Source organism: Taudactylus pleione, unplaced genomic scaffold (genome assembly GCF_031769625.1).
Source record: "Taudactylus pleione unplaced genomic scaffold, aTauple2 ptg000706l, whole genome shotgun sequence".
Lineage (NCBI taxonomy): Eukaryota > Metazoa > Chordata > Amphibia > Anura > Myobatrachidae > Taudactylus > Taudactylus pleione.
The window spans coordinates 1,229,855-1,244,937 of NW_028285108.1; the positions used below are offsets into that span (position 1 = coordinate 1,229,855).

General features: G+C 40.5%; 1 protein-coding gene across 12 annotated transcripts in view; it reads right to left on the reverse strand.

The window, feature by feature from the left end:
• The window catches only part of NFASC (neurofascin), a 137,741-nt gene that overhangs the window by 76,041 nt on the left and 46,617 nt on the right, over positions 1 to 15,083 (reverse strand). For all 12 annotated transcript variants that reach the window (XM_088456482.1, XM_088456481.1, XM_088456474.1 and 9 more), the window contains exon 2: positions 2,586 to 2,627. The gene's annotated coding sequence lies outside the window, so the exon portion shown is untranslated. The remainder of the gene's footprint in view (positions 1 to 2,585; positions 2,628 to 15,083) is intronic.

Sequence of the window (15,083 nt, forward strand, 5' to 3'; positions counted from 1 at the left end):
CAAACAACCATGCAAAAATAAATATATACTTTTCATTATGAAGTATCCAATTCCATACTACACAGATGTGCACTCTACAGGACTGGATGAAAGCACATACAAGTATTTTAAAATTGTGTGTAAGAGTTATCAGGTCATATGTGTTAAATGAATAAATGGATATGTTCTAGCCAGGCTTCCTTTCTCCTCAGTCTGTGCTGAATGGCATTGCCTTTCAAAAGCATTTAAACAGTGGGTGGTGGTATTTAGTGAGGGCCAAGATAATACTTTAATAATGGAAAGGCTTTGCTAAGAGTATGTAAAAAGTGTAAAACATAAAAAAGAAACAACATAGGAAATAAAAAGCAGCCATTGCATACATTGCTGCTAAGTCAGATATGCTGTTAAAGCTCAAAATGATCTCCTCCTCCTTCATTACCAATGTCAAGTCGCTCCCCAAAGACTGATGCTTCTGCCTTGATGATAACAAAGCTCTCTTCCACTCTCTCATTACCTCCCACTTTGGAACAACCACCTCCAGTATGGCCACCCTTTCACCCATCTATTCCACTTCAACCTAACATCAACTCTGCGCTGAAACACTCTCCCACAACCCTGCTTCTGCAAATCAAATCACTGGCTCTTCCTTCCCTGAGCAATGTGACTCAAACTCTTTACCCCCATCTATAAAGCTGTCAGCTTCCCCCCCCCAACATCTCTGAGTAGTGCCTTGACTCATCATTGATAACTCTAACCCATTTATTTCATAATAACTTCTTCTGAGCTGCTACCCACCCATGGAATACACTGCCATGCCATATATTACTCTTCACCATCCTACACTGTTTTACATACTCCTAATGCCACTCTTTCTGTCCTAGCCTGCCTCTGCCTACATTCTCTATCTGTGTCACAACATGTCCCCCCACCCCACTCTTGTTTTGGCCTTCCCAATTAGACTGTAAAGTCTCAGGAGCAGGGCATTCTCTCCTCCTAACTCCTGCCTTATCCACCTGTGTGTTCTTATATGATGCCTCTTTGTACTGTGTTATGTTTGCTGTGTACTTTGCCTAGTATGCCTTATGTAGTATGCTTCATTTATTGGTATTATTGCATTTATAATTCTTACATTTTCTGTAATTTGCCTCTGACTGTGTTGTATTATGTGTAATTAGCTGCAACATTTTATATACTGTGCCCTATTTTCCCATGGTATGGCACTGTATAATTTTTGTGGCAACATATAAATATAATAATAATAATAATAATAATAATAATAACAGGATAGGCTATTGAGCTGAATAATTCACAGCAATAACGCAGTTTCCAATAGCAATTTACTAATTATTTTATAAATTAAGCTGCTGAGACTTTAAATCAAAACTGAGACAGTTGTTCACCTATATGTACAATGTGTCAGTATTTTTCAGGTGTTAGTAGAAAGCAGACTTTTATGTACAATATGCATTGCCCAGAGCAAGGGAACTGTCCAAGGTACCAAGAACAGCCAGCTCAGACTGTGGAAACATCCAGCAGATCAGTGCTCTTCATACTGGGGCTGATGAAGTACTGAATACGGGTCCATTTGCACATCTGACTTGTAATGGGGCGTTCTCACACAAGCTAAGATCAGAGAGGTGAGTCGGCAGACCTATGTGTTGTGTGTTTGTGTAATTGTTTTCAGACACATCTTTTGCATCAAGGATAAGGTTGGTGTCTGTGCACTGATAATGATGATAGTATCAAACCAAGTGTACGAACAGTTGCAGATATGCATACAACTCAGCATATGTGTAAATACATGCAATTAGTTCACTGCTGCAGTGCTGGAACATTTCCGCCCAACTTGCATGAACCCCACTGTGAAGAGCACAAATAAAAGACTACATAAACAAAGGCAACAAAATACAGAACTAGCTAGTTATATCTATGACTGGAAATTTGCACACAACTCTTTAGTGGTATTTGCAGATATTATTGTATCTTGGTGGATTTTATTTGCAAATTTTACTGAACTTTACTGAATGTTTAAAGTGCAGTCGCTCATCTGTGAAATTTCGAAGATACAAATATTAACTGTCAGGTGCATGGAGAAGTTTTTTAGGTATGGGTGTAGCAAATGTAAAAATGTGATGCAGCAATATTATTCATCTGTCTTGTATTATACATTTTCCGGTTTTATTGAATTTTACAAACTTGAGCCTAAGCTCTACATGCAACTTTGTTTCAACAATCCCTAAGGAGACCACTCTGGTGGAAGCACATAAACTCTTTAACATAATAGATAAAAGCCTATGCTTAGGGATTCATTTTCTTCTTTACCCATGCTAACTACAAAACTAATTTACAACTCTGCCCGGCAGGGATTCTGAGATTATGGGAGTATGAAGTACCCAGGCCAGGCTCTGGTGCGCCTCATACGATGATAGAAAAATAACTGCACAAACAGAGCAATAGCTTCCTATTGTCATGGAGTCTGGGCGAGGCACAATCACACTCCCCAAACCTATGATTACTGTTAGCGACTGTGCCTAGCCTAAGCCTATGGCCACCAAGTCATGCCTAAAACTGGCCATGGCTACATTTGCAAACTAATAGCATCTTACCGTTATACTTGTCGCTCCTCACTATACAATGCTTGTTTCAATCTGCAAGAAAAGAGCGGTGATTTAATGCTGAACAATATATGCATACCTAAATGGGCATTTGATCCACAACTGAAAGTAATAATGGCAGATACAATCAAAGGGTTTCTTTGGGCATTTATTCGCCAGTTTTGCAATCCGCCTATTTACTATAGAACAAACCAATGAAAAACCAACCAAATTACTTTAAAACACATCGGAAACCCCGGATTTACTATGTGTCAGGTTTAGAACCTGCCGCAAAGCCGATGGGAGACCCGCTAGAATAACAGTTTATGTGAAGCACTGCACTGATCAATATGATCTGTGCATGCTTTATTTAATTAATATTTTTGAGAAGGGTTAAAACTCTTAGAAAAAAATGGCGTTGTCTCCCCCCCCCCCCACAAATAAAAAATCATTGATCAACCCCCCGGACAATTACTCCTATTTGGCATTCAGTCTATGCTGCATTTAGCAATGTCTGGATGTAGCTAAGGATAGCATACCATGGACACTGAGGACTGTGATGTGATCACACCCCTAGGTTTCAGTTGTCGTTTGATTTACCATCTTCTCAAAATGTATTCTGTCACCAAACTAGTCACTACTGCATATGAAACACCAATATGTGATGTGCTGCTTTTCTTTGAGTAGTCTCTCTGTGAGTGATGGCATTGTTTACACTTGTGGAGTGATACTGCTGTGGCTTTGTGATTAGGTTTTGGTAACAGTGGGAAGTAGTCCAGGAGTGCAGTTATGCTGGGAGGTGTGCGGTTATTGGGAAATAATGTCCAGTCATGTGATTATGTGAGTAGGATTTCTATAATTTTAACACATTATTTTATAAATATATATAAATATCAATGAGCCTACAGAGAAACAAAGGAAACACAGATATTTGTTGCAACTGTAATTTACAAATATGTGATAGCCACAGAGATGTGTCATGGATGTTCTTAGCTCCTGGACCCTAAGACTCTCTCACTTGGTTTATTTCTACATTTACTTCCCCCAGGTTTTGTGCAGTAAAACGCCTCTCTTTATCAGCTGCTTTATAATTTAATGTTAAAACATTCTGGCATCTGTCACTGCACATTACCCTCAGAAAGTACAGAGTCCCTGCAGAAACATACCTTAAATGTAAGTTGCAACCTTAAATGTAAGTCACAGATAAATTGAATTTGTAAAAGAGTTAGGCTAGAACATTATTTGCTATTCTCCTGTTCCACATAGATATAGAGACACAGCTGTGTGCATGACAATGACATTACTAAATAGTGATGCTGATAAATGTTATTATACAGCAGTAGTACTAATGTCTTATAGGAAAATGAGTCTGACATGAATAATGGCTATTAGAAAATCATAATTTGCATCTTCATGAAAGAATATTAGCTTTATCTCAGACCACTAGCTGATAATACAGTACAGTTTTCCTGTAATTTAAGAGCCATCCTTAATTTATCCCTAATAATCTGTCCCTAAAGTGATCCTCATCCCATTATGAAACATGTTTTTTTATCACACGTGCTCACACACCCACAGGCACACATATAACTGTTATATATATATATATATATGCCACTGTAGTGAAAATCAGTATTTTTCTAGATAAGTTTGTTAGATCTTGATGACATTCTGACAATTATTGGCAGAACCTAAGTTGTTGATAGGTGTCAGTGGTTTCCAATGGAGGTCAGTCCATATGGCAGGACACCTAACCAGGCTTAAAGGTTAATTACCTGGCAGATACCAGGATGCATGGTAACACAGGGTTAATGTTGGTATGCACATATAACTAGTACACATAGATCCAGCAGGGAGCGTATGGGGTTAATGCAGGTGGTGTGCGTATGAGTGTAGCACACACCTGTAGACACACTTAGTGGTGGCAGTGGCCCTTTTACAGTAAGTGGTGGTGACACAGTGGTATCTCTGTCACCACAGCCACAATCTCTCCAAGAAAGGATCCAGTTTCTGATGCAGAGAGATGCTTAGGAGCACATTCTGTCTCAATGGAGGACGGAGATTGAAGACACGTGGACAGGCCGCGCATGCGCATGCAGCAGCATACTTGAGTTGGAAGTCGCGCGTACGAAGTCCCAGAACCAGTAGTGGGGTAGGAACAGCATTGTGTTTACTTATTATATGCAAGTTACTGCAATAATTGAATAAATATCATGTTTCATCCTCCTGCTAGTAGGTAGTCCCTTATCAGGGACCTGTAAGCAAACATTATGATGGCTGCAAAGAAAGGGAGGTGACAGGGTAAACATTCAAAATATTATGGATGTGTACATCTATACCGCAAATAATTATCACAAATGTCAGTGCCAGGGTAAGGACACAACACTATACATTACAATACAAATGTGGTGCATCACAATTATGTATATACGATGTGTGACATTTCTACAAAGTGATCCTGTATTTACCCTTCTAAACAACAGCTCTGGCCTTTAACACAAAGGACAAGTTTAACTTCATTGACCTGTCTGTATTTCACATTTCCGTAGGTTGGGAAATGTTCTCAGCAGCCCACGACGTGGCCATCAATGGAATGGAATGTTACCCACACTTCCAGCCTGGAGGTCACTGATCTGCTGTGCTACAAGCTTCAGTTATGTGCCTGAGTATACTGACACTGACATTCATGGTAATCTGGGTTTAACTTTACATACGGGTGTGGTATTAAATGTTGCCACTCAGGATGTCGACACCAGAATGACAACATGTTTAGAATGTCAATGTGGGCAGCATGTCGACATGTCAACCGCCATTGATACTATTGATACTGAAATAATGTTGACAATCGGCATGTCGATAATGTATTTTTCCTTAGAAGTGAGAACTAATCCTAATCGCAGCCTAATCCTAACCCTAATTGCAGCCCAAATCTAACACTAATCCTAACCCAAAATCAGCTCTCAACATTCACAATATTGACATTCTGACTGTCAACAATCTAAAAGTCTACATCCTTAAAGCATACCCTACATATAGAATAAATTCCATTAATACAATAATCATAGTCAAGTTTTTTATATCGCAAACAGGTTTAACATGATGTAAACATGATAAATGTGCCCTTTACTTATGAGCCACGACTGTCTATACCTATGATATAATGATAAACTGCCCGATAAAATGACTTAAATTTCAAGATGGGTAATTGTAATTTGCAAATGTATAGTGGTGTACAATAGCATAGCAGTAGTACAGGATAACTGACAGAGCACAACAAAACAATGTGCTATAGCTTCAGGACCATCTTATAGGTATTCTGGGCAACGGGCCATGGCACAACGATTCTAGGGGCCTTCGAGCAGGGACGGGCTGGGCCAGAGGGCATCTACATGGAGTTTGTGGCTGCTCGCTCCGTGAGAGACAGGAATATGCCCCCCGGCCTGCAGCCACAAAGCCAGTTTAGGGAGGCTGGCCGTCGCCCAGGGCGCCCTCTCTCAGAGGACCCCCCATACTTTAATCAGGAACTGTATTGCGAGTTGTAGAAGAGAGAGGTGGAGTCCATAATATTTGCTGCTTTACATTATTTTTTTATGTTTAAACATTGATTTTGTTGAAAATACCAATGAATCGAAAGGTTTAATTTTATTGACTGTTTACATATTTATTCCAGTGAATGGTTGGGTAGGGGTCCCAGTGCATTGCTTTTCCCAGGGCCTACAATGCTGTTTAGACGGCCCTGTTAAGATTCTACAATCTAGCTGTGTTATAAAAGTAGTTCCACAACCTGTGGGTTGGTATCCCAAGTGGGCACCCCTTCTATGGTACCCAGATTGTCAGCTATGCAATATGATTATATTGGGAATTACCTCTTTTAGTATGTTTTCTGGTGTTCCTTTAGCAATTGCTCACAGAGACATATGGTGCCAGAACAGCAGCATACGTGTGGTCTCAGCTACAAAACAGGTGAGCACTAGTGGTATAGAACAGCTTTTACATTGTTAGTAGCTTGTTATGGCTTTTCCACTTTAACAATCAGTTTTACTAAATAACTTATGGTGCGCACACACGGTCAGATTAGCAGATTTGTACAATAACGATAACGATCCTATCATTATCGTTAAAATCTGACAGCTTCTGGCCCCTGCAAACGACCAAACGATGATCGATGCACAGCCACGTATGGGCGTTATCGACCATCGTCCGTAGTTCGTGCAAGCAGGCATACCTGGTTGTTATCGACCAGGTTAGCCTGTTTACTATAGGGACCCGCGAACATAGTTGGCGTAGGTGCCAAACATGCATGTGTTGGAAGTTCGATAACGATCATCCAACACGTGCAGGATGATCAGATAACGATCGGCAATAATAGTACATTTGGGGATATCACCTCTTAAAGTCCAGTCTTTGCTGTATTTTCTAGGATTTCTCCACCACCTTCAGCAATGATCAGCTCCCTCCATAGCACAATCTTAGACCGCTTATGTCAGATCTTCTCTGCTATGGAGTGAGCCCGGCAGTGCCAACAGCGAGGCAGAGGCCCTACCTAACAATATAAGTGTCGGGCCCCTAGAGAATACAGTAAATACTGGGGTCCTAGAAGAGAGATTAAAGTACTCCTATTGGAAAGGTAATTTTGTTAGTAAGTTTGATACTACTGGTTTAATATACATTGCTCAAATTGTAAGATAGAAAGGCATTTAGGAACATAACATTTATTCTGCTAAATGATCATACAAAAGAAATGGATTTATTTTCCTTGTCTTCACTTGTATTGTGCCACTGCCATTGTTTCAATATTTGCATTTCATGCATATGATAGTCAAGGGCACAGATAACTACAGACTATAAACATTTTCTTACAGGAATGATACACTGAGGTGCCATTGATTTGGGAATTAATGCCATAAGAGACCTTGCATAATTACAGCTGGAGAGATATTTTTGCACCTGCATTCCCTTGACGCAGATTATAAATTGCTAAACCCAAAAGACTGCTAATAAGTCTGGGCTGCAAATGTATGAATGTGAAAAATGAATAACGAGATTGGATGCTTTTATCAAAATCTAATTTTGCCCAAAATTTCACTTACTTTTTAGTTAATTTATCCCCAAGAACCACTAAATCTCAAATACAAGAAAACATCTCCTAATATCCTATAATTCTCACAAATATATCAGTTACCACACCAGACTAGAATTAGATGTCTTTCTGTTACAGTATGAAGTTAAGTAAAACATATTCTCTATTTCTACAATTAAAAGTCATTAAAATTGTATTCATTGTAGATTAGTGCTGTGAAGACAAAACATCTGCTACATCTTGTATTTATAGTTGGGGATCCTATAAAGGTGCAATAACCCTTTTATCAATTTCACTTTCATTTCTGATGAATGCAAAAATATTTATGTTGCCTGACTTGCTTAAAGGTGTCATATATGTGTTTCTCTGTTATTATCTCCATCTCTACTTGAGATTATGGCTATATACGATTGGTGGTAAGGCCGGGTTAAGAAGGCTGAAAATAAGATGAAGAGGGCCGGCAAAGAGGGGTCAATCACTATTCTACTTGTGTGCTTAGAGTATGTTTAGAGGGATTGCATAAAACTATGTCTAACTTATGAATTCCTCAGTGCGGGATCCGGTCAATATTCCGGCACATAGGATGCCGACGCTTAGAATCCCGGTGCCGGAATCCAGACACACTGTCAGAATCCCGGCACAGGCATCCAGACCGCCGGCATTCCGAAGGTAAGTAGTGGGGTGACGGGGGAGGATTAGAGTTAGACACTGGGGGGGAGGGTTAGGTTTAGGGTGCGGGGAGGGAGAGGTTAGGTTAAGGCACTAGGTGAGGAGGTAAGGTTTAGGCACCGGGGAGGGAGGGTTAGGGGTAGGAGAAGGGTTAGGATACCTACTGACAGGGATCCCAAGCGCCAGCATCCCGTACCCAACCCCTCAGTACAAGGCACAATTAAGGTGCAAAAGGTTTGGGTGCCTATAAAGAATTAAACATTCCAATGCATAAGACCCTTGGAGACACCTACATGAGTATTTTTTCATCTGCTATTACAAAAGAAAAAACAATTGTGAATTTAAAAATATAGATACGATGGATAGTTTAGTGTTTCCCCATTATTTGCATGTGAACTACAAAACACTCCTAATGTGGGACCAAAACTTACTGTTAAAGGTTTATTAGACAGAGGACAGAATACTAGAACTTGTTTACTCCATAGTGAGTCTAGATGACTAGAAAACAGCATGACATGACTTTGAAATAACCATGCTGTGCAATAATAATTTGCATTTGATGGGACAGAATAGCGCAGACAGATACACCTATATTTTTGTGCCATCCTGTGCTGTGTACTTTTCTTTAATTTCACTACTTTTTACTCAATTTTGCAACTTTTTTCTCAGATTTGCAAATACGTTTGCATATAGTGTAGTAGATACTTAAGCGGCCCATACATAGTGCGATAAATTAGCCGATCCAACGGATTGGCACGATTTGGCTGCTATATCACACGTGTATGGGCATGATATCGGCCAGTGCGCGCAACCAGTGGGGTCGTACATCGCACCCCCAGATCTTACTGCAAGTTCAGTTGATCTGGAGATGCGATGGTGCGATCCCATGCAGCGCTATGTGAGTGGGGGAGAGGAAGCCGGCATATCGGGTGGTCACCCACCCGTGTTCGCACCGTGTGTGGGGACCACCCGATATGTCAGACGTTGGATCCCTCGTCGCGTCGCACGGTGCCTATCGCACCGTGTATGGGCCGTTTTAGGATTTGTTTTTCTGTGGCAAAGAAATTAGTATAAAGTTCAAACAAATCATAACAATGTATGGCACAGGGCACACATACAGTGCATCCGGAAAGTATTCACAACGCTTCACTTTTTCCATATTTTGTTATGTTACAGCCTTATTCCAAAATGGAATAAATTAATTTTTGTTCTCAATTCTACACACAATACCCCATAATGATAATGTGTAAAAAGTTTTTCAGAGATTTTTGCAAATTTAATTCAAAAAACAAAAACTGAGAAATCACAGGTACATAAGTGTTCACAACCTTTGCTCAATACTTTGTTGATGCACCTTTGGCAGCAATTACAGCCTCAAGTCTTTTTGAATATGATGCCACAAGCTTGGCACACCTATCTTTTGGCAGTTTTGCCCATTCCTCTTTGCAGCACCTCTCAAGCACCATCAGGTTGGATGGGATGCGTCGGTGCACAGCCATTTTCAGATCACTCCAGAGATGTTCAATTGGATTCAGGTCTGGGCTCTGGCTGGGTCACTCAAGGACATTCACAGAGTTGTCCTGAAGCAACTTTTTTGATATCTTGGCTGTGTGCTTAGGGTCGTTGTCCTTCTGAAAGATGAACCGTCACCCCAGTCTGAGGTCAAGAGCGGTCTGGAGCAGGTTTTCATCCAGGATGTCTCTGTACATTGCTGCATTCATCTTTCCCTCTATCCTGGCTAGTCTCCCAGTTCCTGCCACTAAAAAACATCCCCACAGCATGATGCTGCCACCACCATGGATGGTATTGGCCTGGTGATGAGCGGTGCCTGGCAAACATAACGCTTTGCATTCACGCCAAAGAGTTAAATTTTTGTGTCTCATGGTCTGAGAGTCCTTCAGGTGCATTTTGGCAAACTCCAGGCGGGCTGCAATGTGCTTTTTACTAAGGAGTGGCTTCCGTCTGGCCACTCTACCATACAGGCCTGATTGGTGGATTGCTGCAGAGATGGTTGTCCTTCTGGAAGGTTCTCCTCTCTCCACAGAGGAATGCTGTAGCTCTGACAGAGTGACCATCGGGTTCTTGGTCACCTCCCTGACTAGGGACTTCTCCCCCGATCACTCAGTTTAGACGGCCGGCCAACTCTAGGAAGAGTCCTGGTTGTTCCGACCTTCTTCCATTTACAGATGATGGAGGCCACTGTGCTCATTGGGACCTTCAAAGCAGCAGATATTTTTATGTACCCTTCCCCAGATTTGTGCCTTGAGACAATCCTGTCTCGGAGGTCTACAGACAATTCCTTGGACTTCATGCTTGGTTTGTGATCTGACATGCACTGACAAGTTTGGGAACTTATATAGACAGGTGTATGCTTTTCAAAATCATGTCCAATCAACTGAATTTACCACAGGTGGACTCCAATTAAGCTGTTGGAACATCTCAAGGATGATCAGTGGAAACAGGATGCACCTGAGCTCAATTTTGAGCTTCATGGCAAAGTTGTGAATACTTATGTACATGTAATTTCTTAGTGTTTTTTTTTTTAAATAAATTAGCAAAAATCCCAAAAAAACTTTTTACACATTGCCAATATGGGGTATTGTGTGTAGAATTTTGAGGACAAAAATGAATTTATTCCATTTTGGATATAAGGCTGTAACATAACAAAATGTGGAAACATTGAAGCGTTTTGAATACTTACCGGATGCACTGTAACTGATGTGTCTTTTCCCTTTTTATACAAACTGCACACTTTTTCCTCAGTTTTGCTTCTTACTTTGCTTATAGTGTACTAGATACTTAAGGGTAAATTTACTAAGATTCGTGTTTGGTCGAGATTGCAATCTCGGGTGCGTTTATGCATTTGTTTTTAAACTAACAAATTTACTAAAGCCAAACTCGGGTTAAATTTCTTTCTTTTCACTGAAAAACTCCTGTGAGATTGCAAACTCGAATAAACTCACCATCGGCCAAACTCGGAAGTACTTTTCATGAAAAATATAGAGCTCGGGAATTTACTAAGATTCAAGTTTACAATCTCGGGTGTAATTGTAGCAAACTCGCAGCTAAATAGAAGTTTCAAATAGACCACCTCCTAAGCTGCGAGTTTGGCAGAAACATACACAGATTGTACAGCATGACAAGACTTTGAAATAACCATGCTGTGCAATCACAATTTGCATTTGACGGGATAGAATAGAGCAGACAGATACACCTATCAGTGTGATTTGTTTATGTTTCTGCATGTAAACACTATCTAAAAAGTTAATATTAAAAAAAAAATGACGTAGTCCCCCCCCCAAAAGCATAACCAGCACAGACGCCTCAGCCATTCCTGGTTCCTAAAAAAACAAGTAGGGTATCCCCGTATTTTAGGAACCAGCACCGGACTGCTGAGCCTGTCCTGGTTTTAAACACAGGTGGAAAAATTTGTGTAGGGGTCGCCCTATTTTTAAAACAAGCACTGGACTCAATCCAGCCGGGGTATAATGCCACAGCCAGGGGACCCTTTTACTGGGTGTATTGGGATAGCAAAATGGCTACTGACAGCCATTTCTATTCATGGTTCTTATGTGTGTATCAGACATTGAGGTGGTGTATCAGGCATGAAATGGTACAGGAATGTGGAAAGCAGAAAGGCCATAAATCCACAAGGCGTTGTCTACTGCGATGTATGCCTGCGCTAAGTTTTAGATAGTTCTTATCAGTAGTTAACCAATAAAGTAGTTTGAAGTATGTTTATGCCCATATTAGTAAGAGTTAGATGGGTATGCAAGTAGGATACTATATAAACAGGAGACAAAGGAGATTCCAGTGGCCTGCCCTAAGCCTGGACCAGAGACTGCAGTTGGTGGCCATGATATTGTTCATTCCAGCTCTCCATTCTGAGAGACGAGGCTCCTGGATCGTGTAACCATTTATATTCCGAAGCTAAGTAACTATTATTCTTTTATATCTTGTCATTTGTTGTAATAAATTATATCTTCTTTCTAGATACTGATTTGTGTGGCTTAATTAACCTTCAGTATCCAAGAACCATATTCCGTTCCACCGTGGTGTCAGAAGTGGGATACAGAGAGTTAATGGTCATAAATCTGCTTGGAATGTGTAGTCGATGGTTTTAGTGTTGTGCAAACGCTGGGTTGTGCAAACCCATGTAAAAAATCCTCTGTCTCATTAGTGAATGAGGGAGGTGTGACCTGATCAGTCACAGAGTGTATACTGTACATCACAGTCTATCTGTATGTTGTCTGTTTACTGTTTTTGTGTTGTTGAAACAAACAAGAACAATGCATTTTAAGATTTTTAAGAAATATGCAAATATGTTGAAAGATGAATTGGGATTTCAGCTGGCTGATTTCCAGAAAAAGCATAATGTTGGTTTTTCACTGCCTGGTATTGATAAGAGTAAAAATAGTGAAGTTTCACATAGACCAATATATGTTGAAAGAAGTGTAAAATCTGTTCAGAGGAATGCAGTGATAAAGCCTGTCTCAAAGATAGAGAGAGTAAGCCAGAATTCACATTGTCCCAGAAATTCGCAAGGGAGGGGGAGTGAATATTCACAAGAAGTTGATATTTCAGGTGATTTACACACAGCAGAAATGAGTGAGTTTGAGATACTCAGAGAAGTGTGTCAGAAAGAACTTGAAACAGAAAATGTGATTGATCAGAGGAGTCATTGTGTGATGCAAATGTCTGCTGATTTGACAACATGTGAACAACATGTTGAAACCCATGAATTCAAGGAATATATCCAGAAATCAGAGTCAAAATTGAATGCAAATGAGGTTTCTGATAACATGCCATTGTTTTGTGGTACTCATGAGGTGAATGATATTTTGCTTGTATTGCCCAGGACTCTCCCGTTTGCCATGCATTGTGAAATGATTGAAAAAAAGGTTGTGTCTGCATGGCCATTGAAAGGGGTGTTGCTAAGTGAAGGGGTGGTGATGATGCCTTTAGCCTTGCCCAATGAGACATGGGCATTGCCCAAAGCCAAAGGGTGGGACATGGGCAGGATTGCTGATAAATACCATGCCCCTGAATACCATGCCCCTGAGACTGAAGACTACACCCATGACAACATTACTTTTACATGGCATGATCAACGTGTCATTGTTGAGTTTAAATATGCAAAAAGTGAACAAGATGTGTTTTCTGATGAAACATCCATTGCAAATGATGTTCATAGTTTACTTGCTCATTGTGAAGGAGGGGTTGGCGGGTACACACTGACCAACCAGAAGGGGCATACATGCATCACAGACGCACTGATTGTGGGAATATTTTGTGACAAAGTTGCAGATTTTGTGTTTGGTTATGAAATTCGCATCCCAGTGTATTTCCTTACAAAGCCTTACCAGTGAAAGGTTTTGAAGAAGCTAAAAGACACACAGTTGCTAACGACAATGGTAGAAACTCTCATGCTGATTGAGGAATTTAAAGTGCTACTTGCTGGCCGTGTGAAATTTAAACCAATGTTTGAACTGTTCATTCTGGATTTCTTTATGATCACAGCTCCACGGTGGTGTGAAGATTTCCAAGACAGAGAGTATTATTGGTTCATGGACTATGGTGCCATTTGCACCCATACAGAACTGTTGACCTTTGCTGAAGCAAAGCAGCTATCTTTACAAGCTGACAGCCGACAGACAGAGGAAGGGGGTAGCGAACTTGTTGAATCTATGACTGTTTTCCAAGTCACTGACAAGACTAAAGACCCTGTAAGTCTTCACACTGAGAAATGGACATTTGACACAAAGTCTGTATGGACTGCTGTCCAAAGCTAGAAGAACGTCATGGGACATGCTGATACACACAACTACAACTTCAATGGTGTGTGTACAAGTGAACTGAGTACAGAACATGGTGTGCAATTCACTGCAAAGACAGCACTGATGGTGCTAGGAGAACTGTTAAGCTATGACGGAGCTGAAGCTGCAATCGAGCAAGCTCAAATCAATGGGATTCCTTATATCCAAACCATGGTCAGAGACTTTGCAAAAACCTGTTGTGTTTGCCAACAGCTGGAAATGTGGCCTACCTTGCTTGCTACTGAAGGCCTCATATACTGTGAAATGACTGTACAAGTCTGGCAGTTTGAATTCATCACTTGCCAACAAGAAGATGGAGGAAGAGTGCTGTACTGAACAGCTATAGAACACTGTCATTCAGGAGTGAAGTTGTCTCAAGCAGAGTGATACAAGATAAGAGACTTCCTGAAGATGTGACACAGACTTAATGACTTTTTGATATTATGGGATGTCCGAGAGGATTCAAGCAGACAAAGATATCCATTTTACAGAAACAACATGGAGTATATTGGGTTTTCCATGCTTCATACCATTCACAAAACTGACATCAGTATGATTGAATGAATGGATGTGTTGTTTAGGAAACAGGAATGTTCATATATATATACAATGTTGGGGTTTTCAGAGTAGGATGTACAGTATATTTATTTTGATAACCGGAGGGTGGTAAAAGGTGCAACTTTTAAAGTAAGATATCTGGTGCACAGACACAAACATTTATGATGAGGTTGTTGTGAAAATATGTTTAGTAGGAAGAGAAATAGAGACAAGTGTATTTTTGCAGCAGGATAAGTAAATGCTTATTTTGTGTTGTTGTTATGGTTTATCTCACACTGTTTCTTTGTTTAAGCCAACAGGTTGATGGTTGGAGCAGGAGATGAGAGAACGTCGCTGGAGATGTGCCCGAGATGACGATGGCCAGAGAGTGATTTCTTACACAGGAGA